This window comes from Stylophora pistillata, chromosome 2, assembly GCF_964205215.1.
Source record: "Stylophora pistillata chromosome 2, jaStyPist1.2, whole genome shotgun sequence".
Classification (NCBI taxonomy): Eukaryota; Metazoa; Cnidaria; class Anthozoa; order Scleractinia; family Pocilloporidae; genus Stylophora; species Stylophora pistillata.
In genome coordinates this window covers 42,436,973-42,454,877 of record NC_142520.1, presented here as the reverse complement: position 1 = coordinate 42,454,877, position 17,905 = coordinate 42,436,973, and the positions used below count along the sequence as shown (strand labels likewise).

The 17,905-nt window shown below is 37.8% G+C and overlaps 1 pseudogene; it reads right to left on the bottom strand.

Annotated features, from left to right (window-relative positions):
* Window positions 1-3,583: 3,583 nt before the first annotated feature.
* On the bottom strand, window positions 3,584-6,107 carry LOC148739608 (uncharacterized; annotated as a pseudogene).
* Between the last annotated feature and the right edge of the window lie 11,798 nt (window positions 6,108-17,905).

Below are 17,905 nucleotides of genomic sequence, written 5' to 3'. Positions count from 1 at the left end.
TATATGTAACTGCAGAAAGTACCCTTTCGGCCTTCTGGGCCTCATCAGTGCAGTGCTGATGCTAAGATGGGGGAGAACCGATATGGTTACCCCGAACGATCCCACATTTGTGGTATCGTCTAAGCCATGCCAGAGTGCTCAAACTAGGAAAGCCTAGTGAGCTATACGCAATGCTAGCGGCAATGACTCACCCCACAGTGCTCAATTTGGACATGAAAGCAGAGCTTTGTTTGTATATATATATATATATATATATATATATATATATATATATATAAGGAAGTCATCTGTGAAGTAATTTGAATGCTTGTAGTCACCTTCACAGTTTTAATCAAACTTACACCTACTTGGATGTAGGTATTTTTTTAAATTTTCGAATGAGAATCGTTTCCTTTTCATTTTGGTCAAAAGAGAGGTGGCAATAGCGAGTTCCTCTTCGTTTTCTCACCAAAATTCTTGTCTTTTTTCCCTATAATACCTCAAATACAAGTACAAACTCTTTGTAGAGCGGATAATTATTCTTTTCTCCTTCCTTGGCAAAAGTATCTCGGAAAAAGATTGGAAGCCAGTTAGAGTATCTCGATGAGTTGATTTTATCAGGTTTAAACTATGCAGCCATCAAAATGCACACACAATGGGATCGGTCTGTTAATTCTCGCTGAACCGTATTGAAATATGAAACAAGAGGTGTAATTTGATCGTTGAGCTTCGTTACGAAGTGAACAGAAAAGTAATTTTTAATTCATGGCGACCGATATATATATAAATTTTTTTTCTGACTCACATTGCATTGAGATAAATTTCCATAAGCATATTATATTCTTCACAACAGGCAAAAGCAAGGCTTGCACAAAGCTATGGGGTGCCAACCCATTCAATATTCCCTCTCTATTTCTGTGACCCAGTTTACTTTTAACATGGTCAACTCGACTTTTTATATGGTCAACTCGACTTTTTATATGGTCAACTTGACTTTTATTATGCTCAACTTCTGACTTTTTCTATGGTCAACTCGACTTTTTATATGGTGAACTTTTTACTCTTTTTATGGTCAACTCGACTTTTTACATGGTCAAGTGGTAATCTTTTGAGTCGTTCCAGAATGCATTGCGCCCAATCACTAACAAAGATGGCTGCCAATGCTTCACTCTTTGGCTTTGAGCAAAGAATGGCTCAAAACCCCTCTAGAGAACGCAATGAGCACAGATTATCTCTATTTTTTGACAATTTAAAGCTACTGCTTTCCACAATATCCTCATATGAAAAGGCAGAAAGATGCAATAACTTGTCTTTTGAGGATCTTGACCAGGCAGCTGATCGATTGAGAACTGCTGCAGAAACCATCCAGTTACTCACATCAGACATTGGGAATAACGAAGATTTCATTGATGTGGCATCAATCCAAGAGGTGGCCAAGAATTGGTTTCCAACAATCACTTACGTATTTGGGATTTTGCACTATTTCCTTACGAGCAACCTCTCTCAAGATTTCTACAAAGTTACTGTGTGTGACTTTTCTCTTACAGTCAAATGCTGACAAAAATTCAAGCATCTCATCACTTTCACATGCAATACTATTGGCCAAGCAGCCTTCCATAAGACTAATTTCAGAAGGAGAAACATAATGTCTGAAGGAATCTTGCAACATTTCAGGGGAAATGCTCTCCTCCCGACAACCAAAACTTGTCTATTAATAAGGTTAGGAACTTGATTGATCAGCTGCAGCAATACAGAAATGGGATGCTAGATTTTCACATTGAAAAGGCATATAGTAGCCCACCTGATTCTTGGAGGAACGGTCCTGGGCGCCCACCTTATGTCATGGGGGTAAGAACAGATACACTTTTTAAGAAAAACGCATTTTTCTTGCAAAAATAGATATTTGATTTACTTGGTGTGAGCGACAGTACCCTCTAGTGGAGGAGATTAATGTATTGCATAATTGACCAAGAAGAGTCAAATTGGACTCAGGTATCAGATTCTGATTTAGAAAACATAGTGAAAGAAATTCAAGAACTAACTCCAAATATTGGACAAGCTCGTCTGATTGGTGCTCAGAGAAGTAGAGGGCTAAATATTCCACGATGGCGTGCGAGAAATTGTCTTTAAACTCTCGATCCTTTTGAGACAGTTTTACGGTGGCGATATGTAATTTACAGAAGAAAATACAATTTTTCTACGCCAAGTGCTCTGTGGCACATTGAGAGCAATCACAAATTCATACGATTGAGGTTAATAAATCACGTGTGCGTTGATGGGTATTCTCGAATTATAATTTATGCCCACTGCTGCAATAACAATAAAGCTGATACAGTCCTGGAACAATTTATTGGAGGTGTCAACAGTTATGGATTGCCTTCTAGAGTGAGAAATGATTATGGTATGGAAAATTTCAAAGTGGCAGAGTTCATGCAAGAGCAGAGAGGTGTTGACGGAGGTAGCATTATAACTGGTAGCTCTGTACACAACTGTCGTGTAGAGAGGTTGTACAGAGACATTTACTCAGGAGTACTGTAACGAGCGCTATGACAACTACAACGGACAACTACAATGGACAACTACATTTCATCAAGCAGAAACCAAAGAACTGATTTAATGCCAAGATCATCAACCTATAAACAGAGTTATAATTATTCTATCACATAGGTGATAGGGGTATTAGATAATGCATGATAATATGCATGACCATTCGTCACAAGTACTTTGCTTTTTTTGCAAGAACATTTTCTCGTTTGGAGGATAATGAGCTACTGAATCCACTGAATGGTTGCATTTATTTGCATTGCATTATACATACATTCCCAGAATCAATAAGTGTTTAGAAGAATTCAAGGGTCAGTTGGAAAATCATCCACTATCTTCAGAAGGAAATCTTTCTCCTATTCAATTATAAACAGCTGGAATACTTGAAAATGAACACTCTGGGTATGCTGCAGTTAAAAGCGTGTTTAATGCTTGTAGTCTGCATGATTACAGATTTGATCCCTCTGCCCCTGTCCCCTAACAAGAAGAGAATTAACAGGTAGTAGTTACAGAAACAACTGTCCTACTTTCTGGTGAACAGGTAGCATTCCGAGGAAATCATTGCAACCCCTTGCAAGAAAATGACAGAAGTGGCGAAAGTACATACCTAGATTGAATTCTGTATTCTTTGCTTTCACAGGATATATATCAACTGAACTGACAGTAGTTGCAAACTTGTATTTTGTATAAGAAATCACTATTACAAGCTGCAAGATGAATAAAACGCAAAGCTTTTCATTGCACTTTAAGTTTTTGAAAGAGAACTTTAAATACTTATGGAACTCATTGTATATTTAATAAATCTAACAATATAACATAATGTTTTAAACCCAACAAAAGAACTCAAACATAATTTCCATCAATGTCTTATTTCGACAAAATTCATGCTAAGAAGCCTTGATAACACTATGAAATGACTGTGTTGTAAGTAAGCAAACCAATCTTGTAAAGACCCAACTCAACATAAAATGACATCGGAACTGAGCAGTCAGAGAGCAAATGAAGTTGAGCAAGCCATACATGGCGATACCACTTTTTGGTACAGATTTAAGCTCTTCGCTCACACTATGTTCATCTCCCAACTATCTGAATTTAAAAATGGCCATGAATTCTTCTCTGAGCTCACAAAAACTAGCATATGTGCTGGGCACCTCTAAAGTGCAGCCACAGGTGTGGGCGATAGGCCTTCTCTGTAGACCTTCGTTCTGAGTGAATGATATTATTAACCTGTCAGTGACAAGAACACCAGATGCAGTTGTAAACCTCAAAAATGAGGTAAGCTTAGCTTGGTCAAGCCCTCTGATAAATCTCTTGAGGTGTTTCTGTCTCAGCTGCTGTAGCCAGACTGGCTTCAAGTAGGCCAATAACTTTCAAACGTTATGTTTCTCCTTCTGAAATTAATCTTATAGAGGGCTGCTTGGCCAATAGTATTACACGTGACAGTGATGAGATAACTTTCACATTACTTGGAAGAACTGAGATATATAACTGATGTAAAGATTTCATATCTAAAAAATAAATCTTGAGGTGGCCAACAATCACTTACGTATTTGGGTTTTTGCACTATTTCCTTACGAGCATCCTCTCTCAAGATTTCTACAAAGTTACTGTGTGACTTTTCTCTTACAGTTAAATGCTGACAAAAAGTCAAGCATCTCATCACTGTCACATGCAATACTATTGGCCAAGCAGCCTTCTATAAGACTAATTTCAGAAGGAGAAACATAATGTTTGAGGGAATCTTGCAACATTTCAGGGGAAATGCTCCCCTCCCGGCCCCAAAAATACAACCAGCAAGAAAGGCTTTGCTTAATCTATGGGGAAAATACTGACTCTCAGCATATCCCTTTACAAGTATCCTCCCTACTGCTTCCCACTTATTACGGTCAAAATCATGCCTAATACAAGGGACTCTTCCAGTCTCCCCCAACATGTGGGACTCGTAGAATTCTTTCCAAAAGAGGAGAAAACTTCCCTTAGGACCCCATTTCCCTGTTCAGCCTCTTCGTGGTCAAGCTGATTTATTATGATGGCATTTAAATTGGACTTAAAAATGAAAGGATTTGAGAAGATTTCGAGCATATCAGCTCTTACATTTGACCTGTGAACTCTTATGACTTTAGTTGGCACTTCACTATTATTGGATTGTGAATTTGGTGGAAATATTTCTTTAACATCAACTACAGCTTCACAATTGTTAACTGACTCATTGTTCTCCATTTCTGGCAGGTAAGGCATTGGATCTTCAGTCATCAGTAGTTCCCCAAGGTTTGTGGATACAGCTTCACTGTTTTAATGCTGCAATGACGAGGAACTTGCATCAACAAGGTTTTCTTAGAGGTCACCAATTAATTGAGTAAAGGATGATATCATAAGCTCTTCATCATCTTCATCCCTATCTATCTCTTCGAAGGGCTCGTGACACCTGATGTACACACACCCTTGACTTGAGAGTTTTATTATTCTCTCATCATCCATTCTAACTCCCCTTGCTAGTTTTGGCATTACTAGAGTTTCATAACAAGCCTATAAAAAGATACAGTTACAATCACAACAATGAAGCAAGTTCTCATCAACACCTTTCAAAGAATACACGACTGAGTTAGCCACTTTAAACTAGACCTTATCTTGGAAGTGTTCTTGGAGTTTTGCTTTATAACTTAATGTACTTCCTAAATTAATATATTTTCACTATTAGTTCTGTATCTCAACGAGCAGGAGAAAAACCAAAAAATTACCTTGAGGTATTCAAACATAATATCCTCTCTTGGAAGTTGACTTTCGATATTTCTTTTCAAGTCTAGGTAAGACCATTCTCTATTAAAAGGAAACTGGTGGATTTCAAAGCCCCTCTCTTCGAGCTTCATTCTGTTGACGTGACTTGGTACTTGGTTTGTATTAGGGTTTGGAATTAATACCAAGTCTTTATGGAAACTTGTCTTACGGGGACGCAGTCTTGTTTCCTCGTGACTTGGAATTCGTAAAAGCACTCGTTGAAGTTTGTTTTCTAGTTGCGGTTACCCCACGTACGCTGTAAGTTGGAAATCGACGTGAGAGCTCTGTTGCATTCGAAGGGCTTGATGATGGAACAGAGGAAGTCGAAGCAAGGTTGGTAGCCGTAAACGCTGCCACATTTCGAATGTCATTCTTCTGTAGATTGCCGATGGCTTCGAGAGCCTACTCAGCTATGGCACATGCGAGGAGATGTGCTGCAAGTCTTTGTTATTGTCGGTCATTTTGTGAGAGTCTTAACACAATGCACTGTGGAGGTCACTAAGTCAAGTTGACCACATAAAAAGTCGAGTTGACCATGTCAAAAGTAAACTGGGTCACAGAAATACAGAGGGAATATTGACTGGGTTGGCGCCCCAAAGCAATCTCTCAACATTCTATACTATGTTTGGTGCTTTACATCCTCTTACCAAATATAATATTGTTTTTTCATTTCTTTTGAGACGCTGAACAAAATCCTCATTGTTGCGCAAATTAAAATGTTATATTCGTTTTGTGTATTTTTGATATGAAGTAAAAAGAATGAACAACATGGTATGAATTTTCTTTCCTATCAACTAACTGCCTCTCATTTCCCTTGTAGTGTTTTCTAACCTCTCAAGCAAACATAAATTAATGATATCTTTAGAATTGTGAAAGATATACATTGAAATCCTTGCGTTTTGGATTAGTTATCCTTTTATCCACTACTCGGCTGATATTTTTAAGTTATCTCTTACAAGCTGCCTGCTTCTTGTTTTATTCTCTGACGTGAGTATTATTTGACTTTTTTATTCGATCAGGTTGATCGTTTTCCAAACTTCTCAACATTATTCTCCTTGACAATGTAGCGATGTTGGTGGGGGGAAATGAGATTTCCATAAATTAAATATAAAGTTTTATCATGAATTTATTCAAGTTTCACTTATTTTGTGTCGTTCTTGTTTTGACAGCTACGTGTGACATGCAAATCTAGAGCATAATTCACAGATACATTGTGCTTTGGTCATAAACTGAAAGGAATCAGGTTGACTGAACATACATTGCTGTGGGGAAATATTTTAGAAGCTATTTTAAAGCAGAACACGGAGCATACATACACAAACAGGATCGACATCTGTACTGACATTGTAGATATCTAGCAGTAAAAGAAGGAAAGCTCGCCGCCTTTAGATAAAAAGAGCTGGTAATAAAATAATCATGTTATTCATCAATTTCAAAATTCATCGTTAATTCTAAAACCGTCACTTCTTGTTCTTATTGGCAAGAGAACGGCTATTGCTCTTTAAAGGACAGATGTTTCGATCTCTTCCCTATTATTTTGAAATGCATAAGGCATCTTGCTATATCATTTATGGTGCGAACGTCGCAAGAAACTATTAAAAATATTTTATAATTTTTAGATATAGAAAAATGTTAGTGTTGCAATTTTGAGGTCTAACAAGTCTCGTTATTCTCACAGCCAATCAGCTTTAGTCTCTAAAACATATATTGAAGATAGAAGGAGAAATTGCGTTTTGCAATAATTTTGGTTAAATGGCATATCATCAAAGAAATTGCAAAAGAAAATAATTTATAACATAACTAAAGCAAGGCGCGCGCTCTGATTGGTTAATTCAGCATCTACTATTTGCCCATGGGTGTAGACTGCTGAAGTGAGCAAGACTATTTTTCCGCGCGCTCTTGTTTTTTCTGATCACATAAGATTTGTTAAATGAAAGGGAACTCTTGTTACGATCTTTCAATGTTATGTTAATAAAACAAAAGGTAAACACCACAATTTGTTCATAGTTCCGCTGAACTCTTTCACCGGTTGTTGGATACAGGGCTTAGAAAGAGAATTTTGGTCGGTATTTCAGGAAGTGTGATTAAACTTTATCGAGATGCTGGCGTGCAGTCGGTTGTTATGAATGAATTATCGCGCGCTTGTTTTCTCTTGTCATATAACACTACACGAACACTTTTTTGCGATGTAGCTCAATAAAGGACTTCTGTTCTTCCAATGTCTCAATGTTATGTTATAAAACAAATGGTGAACGCCATAGTATGCACTATTGAGCTATGGATGCACTTGGGAGGTTTGCTAAGCACTCAAGAAGCAAGAGTCGCACTCGGTTATCGCCTCGTGCGACTCTTACGCTTCTTTCGTGCTTAGCAAACTCCCGCGTGTATCCGTAACTCAATAGTACAAGCTATGGCGTTCACCCTTTGTTAAATTTGTATGCATTATGCACTTCCTATATATTCAGGTGAAAGGAATAGCAGATTTAGGATATTTTTTTTCCCACAGATAGACTGCTTTAGTTTCTTTTTCGTCTGATGTTTTACAATTTCTTAATGAATTCAGTAAATGGTTTGAACCCGGGGGTAACATGTGAAGGTGTAGTCTGATCGTCCGGGTGAGTGTAGTCCTGAGAAGGACTGTTGTCGGTGGTAGTGACTGACGTTTCGACAACCTGTGCGGAAGTCATCATCACAGTCAAGTGAATGATTGTTGTCAGTAGAATGTTCTTATTCCAGTTCGTGTGAAATGATCGGTTGGTTTTGCCGTGATGTTATTGGCTGTAAGACTCAAGTGACGTAAGTCGGTCGTGATTGGTCTGTTTCGATCTGTCGGTAAAGTTAGGTCTTTTTCGGTCGTTTGTGATGTTTATGTCGTGAATGAGTCGTTTGTATGGAGCGGGTAGTTGTTGACATCTGTTTAGGGGAGTCTGTTCTAAGTTAGTAAACCAGCTTTCCAGAGTCAGTCGTTGAAAATAGTCAGTGCTGTAGGTTAGGCATTGCGCAGAGTCCCAGTCAATGTTGTGGATGGTAAGTCGATGGTGTTCAGCAATGTGATTGCTGACATCACCTTTCCTCGTCGCCCGTCTGTGTTCAGTCAGTCTTGTTGTGAGGTTTCTGCCAGTCTCACCGATGTAGGAGGCTTGGTAGTCGGAACAATTGATCTTATAAATCGTTCCCTGTCTGTTCCTCGGTTCGTCTTTGTCTTTAACGTTGGTTAGTAACTGACGTGGTGTGGTGATGGGTTTGTGGGCGACTCGGATATTGAAGGGTAGTAAGATGTGCGAGATGTTTTCAGACATGCCTTTTATGTACGGTATGGTTGCTGTAGTCGTAGGGGTTGCGGTGTCGTTTGTTTCGGTAGTGGTAGTGGGTCGGTGAGTGTTTCGTCGGATGAAGTCGTTGTTGTAGTTGTTCTTCGTAAAAACACGGTGAAGGTATTTGTTCTCGTCGGATAAGCTGTCTGTCGAGTCGCATACTAGTTGTGCGCGTCGTGTTAGAGTTCTGATAGTTGTGACTTTGTGTGATGTAGGGTTGTAGGATGACTCGTCTAGTAATCTGTCGGTGTGTGTCGGTTTCCTGTAAACTGTCGTCCGTAATGAGTCGTCGTTGTGGCTTACCAGGCAGTGTAAAAAAGGAAGTTTGCCATTTTTTTTCGACTTCTCTGGTAAACTGTATGTCAGTGTTTTGTTTATTAAGGTGGCGGTGGAATGCGTTAATTTCGTCGTGTCGAAGGACGGTGAAGGTGTGAACATGAGACTCGTCATTTCCAATACGCAATCCTTCATTCAACTCGTGATTGTATCATGATTGGTAATGTCAGATTCGGTTTCACAGCTTTGCTCTGCAGCAGACAGGCAGTCGCTTAAGATTTCAGTCTCTCGTTGAATTCTTCAATCTCTCTGTCACTGTCACACTGTGCCACGTCTCCAAACTCGTTTGCAGACGCTGCTGCCTCAGGGCAATTGTCTTGAAATCTGTAATTGCAAGGTAGTATAAAAAATATACGATCCACTTGAATACTGAAGTCTTAAAAGTTTTAATAACTGATATTATCATTCAATCTTGAAAGTTAGCAATTAGAACTGATATTATAAATGTGGATTCATCTTGTCTTGTGACTATCGGTGTAACAACAACTAAATACGCCGTTTTGCAAAAGACCTTAAGATACATCGAGAAGTAAATAGACCAGAGTATCTTTGACAAAAAAAAAATTAAAAGAAATGTTTTACTTAGGCTGATGGTGACAGATTGGTTAGTACAATATCACAGTCTTACAAATAATGTGAAAGACTCTTACATGTTGTCTAACTCTAAATCACGATCACTGTCATCTCCCGCTGATATTCCTTTAGGTGAACCGACGTTTCACATTACACTTCCATCACTTTGACTTTCTTGATCTCCTCCGCGGCTTCCACTCTTCTTCAGAAAGGCTTCCATATTTCTTTTCATTCCAGCTATTGTTGCATTGTGTTTCTTGGCATGATTTTCCTCGTTTGGATGGTTTTGACAAGCTGTATTAAAGTGTTCTGTAAGGCAGCAACAAAAATATGACCTCCAGTGATCTTTAATTTTTTTAAGAAAACAATGAATTTTAAACACCTGCTTTATTCTTTGACAATACAGAAGTTCTCTGGATGGTCTTCTCCAGTGGTTTTCTTTTAAAGTAAAATTGATGATGATACTTCAAAGTGAAACTTCCGAAGCTTTAAATAGAAATGTTTCTGCAGACAAGCTTGAAGGATAATGCTCAACATTTTACGTACTTTTTTTTAAAGTATCGAGCTTTAGTCTACGGAGTCCTGTCCGTTGGTACAATCTTTAACTTCTGGCAACGACCACACCTTATAGTAAATTCATTGACCACTGTGCTATTGAACATACTTGCCAGGGTTACAAACACATTGAAAGGCTAATTCACTAAATACATTAAAGACGATTTCAATAATCATCGTTATCATCATCGTCCCCATCATAGTAATAAAACGATAAAAGTTTAGGAAAAATCATGGCTGTTAATAACAAAAATTCTTAACGATTTCTTTTAGTCACACATAGCCAAATTTAGATCATCCAACATCTTGGTCTGTCGTTCATTTCGCTCAACACTTTCGCCCTGTTTAGGCGCTTTACAAGGTGGTCGTCCTCTACCTTTGAAGCTGACCTTTTCCTTCCACCTCTTGGCTTTCATTGCTGACTTTTCTCTTTTGCTGTTCTTCGCCACCAGCAACAGTAATATTTATCACCGGGGAATCTTTCGAAAAGACGATTTCCTTTTTAAGAACATTGACTGAAAGAAAATAATGACAATAAAATTAATTAATCAAAACTAATCAAATAATAATCTCTTGACTACGTCCTTTTTATCTTTTGTCTTTCTACTTTGACATTTATATTGGTGTCATTTTTTCTTGGCAGTGTCAAACCCCACTGCAGTCTCTTTCGTAGTTCATAAAAATTAAATTTAAGTTGCGTTTACTCGAGAAAAAAATCCTTCCGAATATTCTCTTCCTAGTCTTCCTAGGTTGTTCCTATTCTCAGGTCTTCTCATTATTGTCAACACGCCCTTTTTGCAAAGCGAGCGATCAAGGATCATCAAGAAATATTTCAGGAGGTGTGTTGAATATCGCCTCTAACGACCCTAACCGATATCCCGGCTCTCATCAATGACTCACTTTCTGTATAATTTCTGAGAAAATTGTTGATTCTTAAGCAAACTTCAAATAAAATATGTAGGGGGGACTGAATAAAACTTTTCTAGACTTCTAGTATTGTAAGGGCCTGTTTACATGGAGATAGGGTGACCCTTCTAGAAGGGGCACCCTCTTAGAAGGGTAACCCTTGCCTATTGTATTTTCCGGCTTGGTTTACATGAGAGGTAGGGTCACCCTATCTGCTTGGTGGGGTAACCCTCCTGCGAGGGCCAGCTTTTTGCCATGTAAACACTTGAGGTAGGGTCACCCTCCTAGAAGGGTCAACTTCTCTGGGTTCAGTTTACTGTCAGATTGCCACGAAACTCTGTAATGGCTTCGCGCGCGTATAAGCCCGAGGAATATTTTCGCCGTTCTGTGGTGGCCAAATTGTTTGAACAGAGTTCGAAACAGTCGGAGGACAACAGTGTCGACATTTCGAAAAAAGACATAGATGATCATGCATTAGTGGTCGACGAGAGCACCATAGAAAGCCGCTCGACTTGGAAAGATATGGAAGAAGGCTTGCCACGTGAAAAATCAAAGAATTCACAGGGAAAACGAAAAGCGTCCTTCGCCACTGTTCTGTGCGACCAGGATTCCACCAAATTCTCCCTCGGCGACAAAATGGCTCTCCGTACATGCCTCACTTATCGCATTGCAACATTGTACTTAGGCTCTTGTCGGCGTTTTTCTATTAGGGGATACGACAGCAAGAACCCACAGCACTGAAAAACCGCAGCCAAAGAGGCAAGCGCAAGGAAAATTGAATTTATCGCCAAAATACTTCGTTTGTCCGCCATTTTGGTTGTTTTGTACTTACCGACCGCGCAGTTATCTCCCTCGGTGCCAAATTCAATAATCGTGATAGCCCTGGGGACAAGACTTTGCATGTAAAGGGGGTTATCTTTTTCCCCTTCTAGAAGGATGACCCTCCTAAGGGGGTCACCCAATCTCCATGTAAACAGGCCCTAAGAGATGTAAGAAATTAACGCGAATTAAAACAATTAACACGAAAGTATGGATATCATATCAGATACCTCTCACACGTGACTTTCAAGTAACACGTGTCATAAATTATGATCTCTTATCAAATTTTCATGATGAAAACACTAACCTTGTAAAACTGCAGAATCGACAAAAAGCGGCCTTTTCATGTTCCACTGCGCTTGTGTATTGATTGAGAAAGCTTTACTGCCTTCTGCGCCTTTGGCTAGTCTGCACAGCTTAAGATCAATAGATGACCCTATTCACCGCTTCTCAGCTTCGGCCTTGAGGCCCGCGTGTTCAACAATAGGCCTTTTCAGGGCATCAAGGGAATTATGTTCTCTTTTCAGGGGAATTCTGATCCTTTCCTTTCGCCCAAGAAAACTGAAAGATCCAGGAGATTTGAGATCAACGAAGTAGACAACCCCTTCTAAAACACGAAATGGCTCTTCGCTGACTTCGCTCTTCGGCATTGTGAGTCGTGAGAAATGAAGACAAGACGTCAGACAATGAATGATCTGAAGACCTGATCGTTGGTGTCAAAGGTCGCATCAGCTTTATTTTTGGATCAACGGGTCATGCGAAACCCTATTGTTTGGTCACGCAAGCTGAAGAAAACAGACACGGCGATCTCCTGGAGAGTTCCTTTGTGGGGTCTTCGTAGCCGTTCACGGAAAAAGGGTCGTTTTCGTGTTTGTTATCACGGGTATCGGAAAATTATTTCTCTGTTTCACGTATCACAACAATCATATCATTCACGGTTCACGAATTTTAAAAATTTTAGATTACGGATCACAGAAAATAAATTAGTCCGATCACGTTTCACGTGAAACCCCCCTTACGGCCCCTCATAAATCGAACTCGAACCAACCTAAATTTACTTGCAATATGGGTATTTGTTTTTTAGAGAGCAAGGACTTTTTTGATGCAAATGTGCAGGTAGAGGCGACTGGTGGATCCTAAAAGTGGCACACGAAATGAAACGCTATGAAATTAACAGCATTGTTTCGCTTTTAATTCAGATAAGACAGAAGTATTCTTTTCTCGATTTATAGATCTTTGACTTTCAAACAAGTTAACAAATTTTCTTACATTTAGCACTATTATAATCTTATTTAGAGAGAAAAACTAAAAACCGAGTTGGGAACCGAGTTAGGAACGGAGTTAGAAACCGAGTTAATAATTAATTAATTGATGATCGATTATGATTATTGACAAAATAGGGACCCCTACCCGCCCTTATCTGAAATGTCTACGTTTTTGTTCAAAATCACTGCACTGTACTAATCGTTGCACAGCATAAAATCAAAAAACGTTTCGAACGTTTTCGATGTAAGGGAGTATCGCGATCCTCTAATAGTCTTGGCTATGCGCTAGCCGTAAATATTTCATGCTATTGCAGTCTCCCTTTTGCGGCCTGTGAAATTTGGTATTTCATCACCAAGTGGCTCTTCGGACCCATTCCTGTGTAATTTTCAATACTTTTCGGTTTCAATGAACTAATTTTGTGGTAACAAAGACTATAAACTTGGGCGGATTTTCAAATTACCCGCGACAAAGTTATTTGCGTGCGAAATTAGTGTTACCATGGATACGTTTCCCAGGCTGAAAGAATTGATATTTCGATTTCGGAATATATTTTCTCCCAGCTAGCCGTCAATATAAAGTGATGTTGCCGTCTCAAAATCGCAATTAGTTTATAAAATATTTGTTAAATCAGTTGATATTTTTCCTCAAACATGCTTTTCTTATTTCTTCCAGCCTTCCCCCTTCTTAACAGAAGGTATAAAGGTTTCATTTCAAATTTTTAGATAGTCTTGATAAAATCGAAGGGAAACAATATTTTAAGTTCTTTTTCAAATGATCATGTCCGTTACTCGGTGAAGACAATTTTTATCGTTCACAACCTGACTGCTTGATGACATTTGAGTTCCAATTTTACCGCCGGTTTCGGTAAAATTCGCATTTCCAATGTAAATTACCGAATGGAAAACACACATTAGTGGTGAACTATTTCCGAGTGTCTTACTACTAATTGATTACCGAGTGTCTAACTACTACTTGACTCTGATGATGACTTCCGCACGGGTTGTCGAAACGTCAATCACTACCACCGACAACAGTCCTTCTCAGGACTACACTCACCCGGACGATCACATTACACTTTCACACTTATTACTAATTGTGTTGTGGTCGAAGGATTTGGATTTTATCCGAGTCTATCATAAATGATCCTGAATTCTCAACATCATTCTTTCCTGAGAATTTACCGATTTTGGTAAGGAGAAATGCGATTTTGATCGATCACGGAACGGCTATGTCAAAAAAAGAAATGCTTTCAGGCATTTCTTGGAATAGGAAAATCAGCAAATCGAAGTACGGTGCTTTTAAAAAGTCCGGGAGCTAGAATAGTTAAGATATTGTGGTGACAACCATAACAAAAATAAACTCATCGAAAGGATCGACTTCTGTACTACCAAAGAAGCTAATTTGTTATGAACGAAAATATTTCTACTGCTTTCAAATCTAACATTTCTACCGTATTGAGAGTGACAGATATGATTAAACGAAAGGCATCTTCAATATATAAACACTACCACGAACGGCACAGCGAAGTCCCGAAAGACCTACTGAAACGTTTTAGCATTCTGAAAAAGTGTAGTAACAAGTTCGATTGTTTGGTGAACGAAGTGCTTTTCATCAGAGACCTAAATCCCACTCTGAACGTGCACAGCGATTCAATTCGCGCAAAAGTATTTGTATATTTAGCTCCTAACATATTTGTACTAATTTAGTGTTACACCTTGCCGCAAATTTTGTAATTTTTATTTCTCCTTGACAATGACGTCATGATGACACTGAAACGTCGGTTTATATCGTTAATTCTCTCAGTTCTCACTAAAAGACCACTTAACAACGTATCGAAGTAAGAAACAAGAATTTTAATGTAATCACTGAGCTATTAGCTTAGAATTCAGTTACGAAATGAACCGTTAAAAAGATAATTCAGATAAAATGTATATATGAAGTTCATATATTTTGATCTGCGGTATTAAATACGTAGGATGCACGATCCACGCAGTAGAGAGCGCTATTTATGCAATATCGAAAATCAGACCTGAAAAAAATCAGGCCTGTACGGGATTCGAACAACTGACCTCTGCGATACTAGTGCAGCGCTCTACCAATTGAGCTAACAAGCCAACTGGGAACAGGCCTTTAAGTTGACTCGTAATGAACCCGTAATGATAAATCAGATACAATGTATATATGAAGTTCGTATATTCTGAACTGCAGTATTAAATACGTATGATGCACGATCCTCGCAGTAGAGCTCGAGTTCCGCACAGGCCTGATTTTTTCAGGTCCGATTTTCGCTAATGCTTAAATAGCGCTCTCTATTGCGAGGATCGTGCATCATACCAAAAAAAATAATCGTGAATTCATGGCGATTAATAACTAATATATTTTGATTCAAATGCATTGAGATAAATTTCCATAAGCATATTATATTCCTCATATCAGGCGAAAGTAAACTGCAACGAGAACTCTCCACATCCCATACCTTGTTTGGTGCTTTACAACCTCTAAACAAATATAACGGTGCTTTTTTAGTTCTTTTGAAACGCTGAACAAAATCCTAACAGTTGCGCAAAATTAAAATATTGTATTTGTATCGTGTATTTTTCATAGGAAGTAAAAAAAATGGAGAACATGGTATGAATTCTCTTTCTTATCAACAAACTACCTCTTATTTCGCCTGTAGTGCTTTCTATCCCCTCACGCAAAAAAAAAAAAAAGAAAAAAAAATTGATGATATCTTTAGAATTTTGAAATACATAAATTGAAATCCTAGCGTTGTGGATTAGTTATCCTTTTATCCAACAATCAGCTGTTATTTTTTTCTTATCTCTTACAAGCTGCCTGCTTCTTGTTTTGTTCTCTGACGTAAGTATTATTTCACTTTTTTATTCGATCAGTTTGATCGTTTTCCAAACCTCTCAACACCATTGTTCTTGACAAGATAGCGATGTTAGTGGGGGAAATGAGATTTTCATGAATTAGTTAAAGTTTTATCATGAGTTTATTCAAGTTTCTCTAATTTTTGTGTTGTCCTTGTTTTGACAGCTTGCTAGGCGTAAAATGCACATCTAGAGCATAGGTCACAGATACTCTGGTCAAAAACTGGAAGAAATCAACTTGATTAAACATACTTTGCTGTGGGCAAATATTTTAGAAGCTATGTTTAAGCAGAACAGGGAGCATATATTCATAAACAGGATCGACATCTGTACTGATAGTGTGGATATATAGCAATAAAAGAAGGAAAGCTCGCCGCCTTTGGATAAAAAGAGCTCGTAATAAAATAGCCAGGTTATTCATCAATTTCAAAATTCATCAGTAATTCGAAAACCGTCACTATTCGTTCTTTTTGGCAAGAGAATGCCAATTGCTCTTTAAAGGACAGATGTTTCGATCTCTTCCCTATAATTTTGAAATGCATAAGTCATCTTGTTATATCATTTATGGTGTGAACGCCGCAAGAAACTATTAAAAGTGTTTTATAAATTTTTAAGATTTAGAAAACCAGGAGAAATGTTAGTGTTGCAAATTTGAGGTCTAACCAGTCTCGTTGTTCTCCCAGCCAATCAGCTTTAGTTTCTATAATATATATTGAAGATAGAAGGAGAAATTGTACTTTGCAACAAATGTTTCATGGCACATCATCAAGGAAATTACAAAAGAAAAAAGATTTGTATGCATTATGCGCTATCTATATATTCAGGTAAAAAGAATAGCAGGTTTAGAATTTTTTTTCCCCACAGATAGACTGCTTTACTTCTTTTTCGTCTGTTGTTTTACAATTTCTTAATGAGTGGTAAAATTTTACTTTTAATAACTGTATGTCCGTTACTCTGTGCATATCATTGTTTTATAATTTACAAACTGACTGCTTCATATCTAATTTTCGTTCATTTCACTTTCAAATTTACGTCAAACTCGGAAAAACGCAAAAGAAAAATGTTTCCTTTTCGGTAAAATTTGCATTTCCATTGTAAAGTGTCATCACAAAACACACATTCTTCTATGTCGAAGAATTCGGACCTTTTCTATGTCGATCATTATCCTTTACTCTTACTATTTTTATTGCGGAAAATATACCGGCTTGGTAAGGAAAAATTTAACTCTGAGAAATAATAAAAAGTGATGAAAGAAAATATTCATGTTTCAGTTATTCTGTGTCTCTGTTTCGCAGAAAACGACGGCGTAATATGCATCAAAGGAATAACATGAGAATCCCAAACACTAAGAAAAAAATGCAAACCATGCGGGAGATAGAATAGTTCGGAATAAATATTGTGATAAATTTATCAAAAGTATCGACATCTGTGCAACCAAAGAAGATTATTTGTCATCAACCAAAAAAATGCCTATTGCTTTTAAATCTAATTTTTCTAAAGTATAGGAAGCGAGAGGGAATTGAATTAAACTAGAATATAGGAAAATAGCCGAAAGTAACAAAGCCCTTATGTTTAGTACCTGAGTGTTGATTGTCCCTTTACTCTGTTAGAAACTGATCGCATTTATCTGCATAAGCAGAAGAGAATTAATCCACACAGAAGTAAAGATTTTTACAGCTGTTGTTTTAAATAAATACAAAGTTAAAAGACAAAAAATTATATCACGTATTTCGTTCAATTTGTTCAAGCTACGCGTCCAACTTAAAGAATGAAGTTAAATCGTGGTTTCGTTTTCTTCACTTTTTACTTTCTAAAAAATGACGGAAGTCTGGAAGAAAGTCTGGAATTTAAAACATTGCTAAAGTCACCCTATACATTAAAGGATTTTCCTTTGTTATATTAAATGTCACTCAAAAACGAAAACTTGACTTCCGTGATTGGTCTTTTCTATTGAAAATGACTTGT